Raw genomic sequence first — 7947 nt, 5'->3', positions numbered from 1 at the left:
CACCAGCCCTGCCCAGACCTCCATGGATCGAGCCAGCCAGCTTTGCAGGGAGGACAGGAGAAGTGGCCACTCAGGTATAAAGCCTCTAGCCAGAGCAGCTATATCTGAAACGCAAATTTCTCTCCCTGTGGTTTGCCCATTTCTGGCTCAGTTGACTGAGACACCTCATTTCACGGCCTCTGATTACCAGGGAAAAGCCCAGGAAGCGGTGGGGGGGGGGGGAGCAGTGCAGTGGTCTCTGCCCAAGACACCACCCCATTCCGGAACCCTGACCCTGAGCTAGGTAGAGTACTACTCTCTGTACCCAGAGCTAGTGACCACTGGGCCTGCTGTTCATGGTGCTCAGCATCGTCCCCCTCCCCCTTCCTCAAGTGTACAAGGGGAATCCCGAGTCTCCCCTCCTCTGGGCACACTCCAGGCTGTGCTCGTCCTTCCTATGGCCAGGACTCAGGAGTAGACGTAACCCCGGGTGTGCTCTGAGCAGCAGAGGTGCAGAGACACACATGAAAACACCTGGGTGGTTATATGTGTAAATGCACACATTTAGGTTCACATACATGTACACACACTCCAAGGCTCACGTGCTACCCTGGTCCTCAGAGCAAGATCAAAGGGCAGACTTCTGGAGAGGAAGGCTGGCCCTCACAACAGGAAGATGCTTGGCCCAGCTCCAGGCCCTTGGCCCCAGAGAAGGTCGTGACTCTGAGAGCCCCTGGTAGAGCTGGCTGGGCACAGTCTTGGAGTTCCCAGACCTACCCTTCCAGGGATGACCCAGGAGGCCCCTGTTTGCAAGCATGGCTGTTGTGCTGGTGGAGCTGAGGGGTGGAGCCAGTACTCTGTTGAACCCAGAGAAAGCAAAATAGGAGCCCTTAGGATGCTTTCCTGGTGAATTCAGACTCTAGAGCCTGGAGAGGGATGGGGCTAGGGCTGGGCTAGGACAGGATGGAGCCGGGAAGGAGCTGACGTTGGCGCTGGAGCTGGGACTGAGGTTGACAATGGAGCTGGGGCTGGTGGGTGGCTGGATCCCTGATCCTGTCCGGGGGAGCAGACATAAGCTCCTGAGGGTCTTCAGCAGAGCTGGAAAGTCATGAGACAAGGACTTGGTTGCAGTTGGTCCAGTTCTACATTAAGCAGTGGCTGATGGATGACTTGACTTTTTGGCTGATGAGGTGAAATAAGAGTGAGGCAATGGCAGCCTGAGCCTGGGGTCTGCCCTGAAACATTGACAGCAAGAGTGCCAACCGTACCTAGAGGGGTGGGATAGGGAGGGTGGGAGGGAGACATAAGAGGAGGAGATATGGGGATATATGTTTATGTATAGCTGATTCACATTGTTATACAGCAGAAACTAATGCACCATTGTAAAGCAATTATACTCCAATAAAGATGTTAAAAAAAAAAAAACAGCATGGCCAACTTAAAAATTGCTTCAAAACTTAAAAGGCTAGATCTCATGTTAAGTGTTCTTACCATAATAAAATTTTTAAAATTTAAAGTACAAAAAAAAACCAAAAAAAGAGTGCCAACCTTCCAAACAGCCCCTTGCCTATCCTGGCAGATGTGGTCTTCCCTGAAGCAGGGGGAGGGACAGGACGGTCCCTAGAGTGTCTGTGACCGAGATGTCAGCCTAGGATCCCCAGACCCTCCCCACCTATGTCTGTGAGATGGGCCTCCATCTTTCCCCCCACCCCCACCCTCCACCTGCCCAAGACTCAGTCCTCTCACCAGAAGGGCTCTGTAAGCTGGAATCCACAATCCTGGGGCCGGGGGAGGGAACTGGATAGAACTGGAGTCAGAAAGACATGATCCAAACCCCACTTCCACCAAGCTGTGAAAATCACTTTAGAATATAAATAAACACAAGCAAACCAGCTGTGTGGCCTCTGGCAAGTCACTTAGCCCACTGAACCTCAGTTTCCTCATCTGTAAAATGGGAACAGTACACTTTCCTTCACAGACCCTGAGGTTGAGGTGGAAGAGCCACATTCAGCTCAAGGAGTCTGGGTTCTGCCGCCCCAGCTGGTCCTCCCAGGGTGGGCTTGAGTCTCAGAAGCAGGCAGCCAGAGCTGGAGTGGGGATCAGGGTGGAAGAGAGGGGACCCCAACTGCTCTTCATATCCTTTCTCCAAAGCATCCAGGTTCTAGTCAGGAAGGAGCCAGGACCAAGTTCGGCAGAAACTGCCCAGAGTCTTTCCTGGGCATAAAAATTTGTGTCCACCCCATACAAGCAGCATTTACTGAGCAACTTCTGAGCCTGGTGTGGGATGTATGTAAGCAAGAAGGCAAAGGTCTGCCCTGTGTGTAAGAGGATCCCCCAGAGAGAGGCGAGACACAGACTCAAATGACCATCACATGAGAAAAACCAAGAGATGTAGGCCACAGCATTGCCAGGTAAAATACAGGAGGCCCAGTTAAATTCAAATTTCAGACAAATAACAAATAACTTTTTCATGTAAGTATGTCCCACACAATATTTGGGACACATCTATACTCAAGTTATTCATTATTTATCCAAAATTCACAATAAATTGGGCATCCTTTACTTTTATTTGCTAAATCTGACAACCCTAGTCATAGGTAAGGCAGCTGTGTGGGGTCAGATGATCTCAAGTTCAAATTCCAATTCTCCCACCAGGGAATAATCATTTAACCTCTCTGGGCCCATGTTGCCTCATCAATGAAATAAATTCTATTTCTTGACCTGAGTGGTGTTTACATGGCTGGATGCTTTATAATTACTTGTTATATTGTACATTTATACTTTACATACTTTTCTGTGTGTATGTTATATTGCTCAGCAACAATAACAAAATATTAAATTTTTAAAATATACATTAAATGAGATAAAGTATGTAGCTGGCCCCTGGCATAGCGCCTGGTAAGTGCTCAATTTTTTTCATAGGAACACAAATGTTACTAGAAGCTCCAAAGGTTATGACAGCACAGAGTAGGCAAAGAGTCCTTCCAGCTGGGAAAATCCCTGAAGACTTCATGGAGGAGGTGATATCTGGACTCTGAAGGAGAAGCTGGATTTCACGAAGGCAGAAGTAGGCAATGTCAAATACTGTGCCATTTGAAAAGAGAGGTGACAGGGGAGTTTAGAAAGCTCACGCTGGCAGCTGTGAAGGGAAAGAGACAGACTGGGGTGAGCTGAGACAGGAAAGAAGAAAACTGCTGGGGAGCTGGATCTAGGTGAAAGATGACAGCAACCTGGACCAGGGTAGGGCAGAAGCCAGAGGGAACAGAGCTATGGGGGTAGAACCAATGATATGTGGGGTGAGGTAGAGAATGGGTGACGCACAGCTCAGGGTACCAGTGCACTAAGAAGAAATGCAAAAGTCAGAAGGCACCTATGGTGCAATAGAGTCCCACCCATATTCCCCCAGCTTACTGCCAACAGCTGCAACTCTCTTCCTGGTTGAGCGAGCAAGCTCAGACCATACACAGGGCAGGCTGGAAGTGCCCGAAGTTGGTGGCGGCCCATGACCAGTGGGAGTTGGTGAATAAACACCCTTGTTTCTTCATCCTTGTTTGGGGTAACTCCAAGACATGTTCTATGCTCTCTGCAGCAGAACTACACTCCAATTGTCCATAATGGCAACTTGTTCACATCACATTCTGCACCGGCTTCCTTCCCTTCTGTCTCACTTCCCTTTCCCCTACCACTGTTTCCAAGGTCACCTCCCCAATAAGCTAGTTGTGCTTGAATCCTTGTCTCAGGGTCTGCTTCTAGAAAACCCAAACTAAGATCTGAAATTGGATTAGGTAGTGACCTCCCCGTCACAGGAAGTATGCAAGGAGCAGCCTAACAACTTTCCTTGCAAGATCACAAAGTAAGGCTCACTTCAGCATTGGGTGGAAACCAGCTTTTATTCTTGCAAATTCATCAGACATTGCCCATGCACCTAGTCAGGGGGTACTTGGCTCTGCTGAGGAGAACGTGGTCCCTGCACCCATGTCCGTGGCTCATAGCTGGGACAGGGGTCAGGATGCTGGCTCACGGGCATTCTCTGGGTCACGCTAAGACAGAGTCCAGCACAAGAAATGTTGGGTGGCGACAGTAGAGGAGGGGTCTGCCCACAGTCTCTGCTCCCTGTGGCCCGCAAGGCCTGGGGTCCCCACTGCTCCCCACACCAGGCGAGCAGACCTCGGCCCTCATTAGCGTGGGCATGAAGAGGCGACTGTGAGTCAGACTTACTCCCTCAAGAGCTTCTGCTCAGTCCCATTTCTGGGAAGATCGCTCATCAGAGTGGGTTGTGAAAGTTTCAGAGCATCTTCTGAGTCAGGAGATTGTTGGGAATATCATGGCCTAGGGGGCTGGGGCCACACTGGTCTGATCCATGAACATAACCAGCTCAGATGCTCCCAGCCTCCTCCAGGCTCTGCTGAAGGCTCTCTGTACCACACTCGGCAGAGAGGCGCCAGGCCCTGTCCCCACGGGTCCTGTTCCCCATCACCTGAGAGGCCAAGGGCTCCCTCCTGGCTCTGCCACTGACACCGAGCAAGCTTCCTCTGCTCCAGCCCTCGGGTTCTTCGTGGGGACAGGCTTGGCTCTGCTAGGCTAGGAGGACTGGTGAAAAGGGACAACGCAAGGAAAATAAATTCCCTAGTGTATATTGAGAACCGCCCCCCATAGGCCAAACCTGTGCTGGAGACTTGAATCCAGACATAAATAAGACAAAGCCTGGTCATCATGGGGCCTCCCCCACTGGCAGGAATCAAGCCCAAAATAAACACAACAAACAGCCCTTTGCTCTAACAGAGGCCTGAATGAGGTGTTATGGGAACACAGAGAAGTGGGTGATCTCTTCAGTCTGGACAGGCCAGGAGGGGTCAGGGAAAGCTAAGTGAGTAGGAAGTTGGCATGACTCGTGCATTCAACAGATGTTTTTTGCTTGTCTACTGCATACAAACACTGTTTTATTTTATTTTAATTAATTTATTTTATTTTATTTTTGGCTGCGTTGGGTCTTCATTGATGCATGCGGGCTTTCTCTGGTTGCAGTGAGCAGGGGCTACTCTTCGTTGCAGTACATGGGCTTCTCATTGTCATGGCTTCTCTTGTTGCAGAGCACGGGCTCTAGGTGCACAGGCTTCAGTAGTTGTGGCTCGCGGGTTCTAGAGTGCAGGCTCAGTAGCTGTGGCGTGCAGAATTAGTTGCTCTGCGGCATGTGAGATCTTCCTGGACCAGGGTTCGAACCCGTGTCCCCTCCATTGGCAGGAGGATTCTTAACCACTGCGCCACCAGGGAAGCCCCAAACACTATTTTAGGTAAACAGAAATAAACAAAAAAGAACCTCCCCAAAGTCCCTGCCCTCATGGAGCTTATAGTCTGGTGGAGGGAAACAAACTAAAAACTAAAGTAATAAAGTAAAATACACAGTGTGTTGGTGACACATGCTATGGAGAAAGATAAAATGGAAAGAAGAAAGTAGGAAGCGCCAGAGGAAGAATAAGTTGCCCAATTTAAAGAAGGTCATGAAAGTTGTCCCTGAGAATGTGGCATTGCAGAGAACTGGGGGTGGTGCAGGACAGAGGGAAGAGCAAGTGCAAAGGTCCTGAGGCAGGGGTCTGCTTGGTGTGGTCAAGAAAAAGCAAGGAAGGGACTTTCCTGGTGGTCCAGTGGTAAAAAATCTGCCTTACAATGCAGGGGACGCAGGTTCAATCCCTCGTCGGGGAACTAAGATCCCACATGCCGTGGGACAGCTAAGCCCACATGCCACAACTACAGAGCCCACACACCCTGAAGCCTGCATGCCACAACTAGAAAAGAGAAAACCTGCACACCACAACTAGAGAGAAGGCCACACGCCACAACGAAGAGCCCACGCGCCACAATGAAAGATCCCGCACGCCTCAACGAAGATCCTGCGTGCTGCAACTAAGACCCGACACAGCCAAAAATAAATAAATATAAATAATAAATCTTAAAAAAAAATAAACAGAAAAGAAAAGAAAAAGCGAGGAAGCCAGTGCAGCTAAAACAGAGTAAGCATGGGGTAAGCAGTAGGAGGTGAGGTCGGTGGGCCGTGGGGGGCAGAGTATATAAGATCTTCAAGGCCGTGGTGAGGGCAGCAGCTTTCTCTCTGAGTGAAATGGGAAGCCAGTGAAGGGGCTTTCATCAAAGGAACAGGGTGCTCAGACATGTAGATGACAGAATGGGAATGGGGAGAGGAAGGACAAAGGCAGGGACCCCCGTGATGAGCCCCCCAGGGACGAGGGTGGTGGGAATGGTCAGATTGTTGCTATACTTTGAAATTAGAGGCAATAGGATTTGGTGACAGATTCAGGGATACAGGGTATGAGAGAGAGAAAGAAAAGGATGACTCCAAAGTTTGGTGTTGCACAGCCTGAAGGGCGGGGCACCATTTCCTGTGCTGGGGAGGGCCGCAGGAGCAGCTTGCAGGAGGAAGTAGGGATTTCCAAGGAAGGAAGAATGGCAAGGGCTTTTCAGGCTGAGGGAACAGCATAGAAAAGGCGTGAATACACACGGTGTGGTCTGAAGACACCGAGTGATCCTGAGGGTTGCTAAAACCTGGAATGCATGGTGGGGTGAGGGTGAGGGTGGCTGGAGGTGGAGCTGGAAAGGTAGACTGAGGCCAGCTTGGCATTCTGGATTGATCCCTCAGGAGCCTGCACAGGTTCTAAGAAAGAGAGGAAAGACGGTCAGAGTCACCGCTTAGAACAATCACCCCGGCCACACTGTAAAGGCTTCATTGCAGAGGGAGAGGCTGGAAACAGGGATTCCGATGGGCACCTGGCAATGGCATGGCTGGGTGGGCAGGAGATGGTGAGGCCTGAACTTGGGCAGTGGCAGTGGAGGGAGAGGAGGCCTCTCTGCAAGTAGTCAGCTGGAGAGTAACGGAAGTAGGGCATCAGGGACAACATCCAGGTTCCTAACTGGGGCACTGAGTGGTGAGTGATCTGAGACCATATAAAGGAAAGGGGTGGGGGATGGGCAGCTATCGGGGGGGGGGTCACAGACCATATGTGTGATGAGGGCCAGGGAAGGGCCCTAAGGTGGGCATGCATAGGGCTGAGTAATGCCAGCTCCAGGCTCAGGCACAGGCAGACAGGCCTTTCCACTCAGTTCCCCGGCCCTCCACCAAGGGGGGATGCAGGACAGGCCTCAGTCAAACGGACCCTCAGCCCCAGAGGGCCCCAGGCCTTCAGGAGATGCCAGACTGGGCAACCAAGTGGGGACAGAGGCTCCATTTCCACGGTCAAGGCCCAAGCCCAGCAGGACCCCCTCCCCCACTTTCATTTCAGCTGATGTAAAACTAAGTGGCACTGGGCTTGCGTGCTCTTCACATCAGCACAAGATGCTTAGTCAATAAAATAGTTGAGCCAAGTGAACTCAGCATGTGACTCCAGGAAGAGTCTTTTTTTCTAGGGGAAATGTTATCACTTTCCATTCCTGTTTAATGAATCATGGGAATTATAGCAACATTACAAATGGCTTTCTGCGCAGGCTATTACTTTGTTTCTGCAGGGTTCTAATGGCAGGCCTGCTTCACTGAGGGCTCAGACTGCCCCCGTCTAAGGAGAATAATGGTATTATTATAAGCAGTCCCCTTACAAGGCTCCAGCCTGGGAGAAGTGGTCACCCAGGACTTACGAACTGGGTCGAAAGTGGGAAGCCCTGAGTGATTGATTTGGGAATTTCCTGGGGAGTCTGCACAGGGCACTGTCTGCTGAGACCTGGCACAGCTAAGCCATGTCTCCCAGAGCTCAGGCCGAAAAATCAGCGGGGGGTGTGGGTGAAAAGGTGGGGAAGTGGGGGGACTGGTGAGCTTTTCTCCTGAGCTGAGTGTGGAACGGAGGGAGCGGCAATGAACAGGACAGACTCGGTCCTCAGGGGATGTGGAGTGCTCAGAGATGGGGCACCCCAAGACTGCCCTGAGCCCTGCAAGCCTGCTCTCTGTCCATGGAAGCTCCAGCCAGGGCA

Source organism: Mesoplodon densirostris, chromosome 2, assembly GCF_025265405.1.
Source record: "Mesoplodon densirostris isolate mMesDen1 chromosome 2, mMesDen1 primary haplotype, whole genome shotgun sequence".
NCBI lineage: Eukaryota > Metazoa > Chordata > Mammalia > Artiodactyla > Ziphiidae > Mesoplodon > Mesoplodon densirostris.
This window is presented reverse-complemented; position numbering follows the sequence as displayed.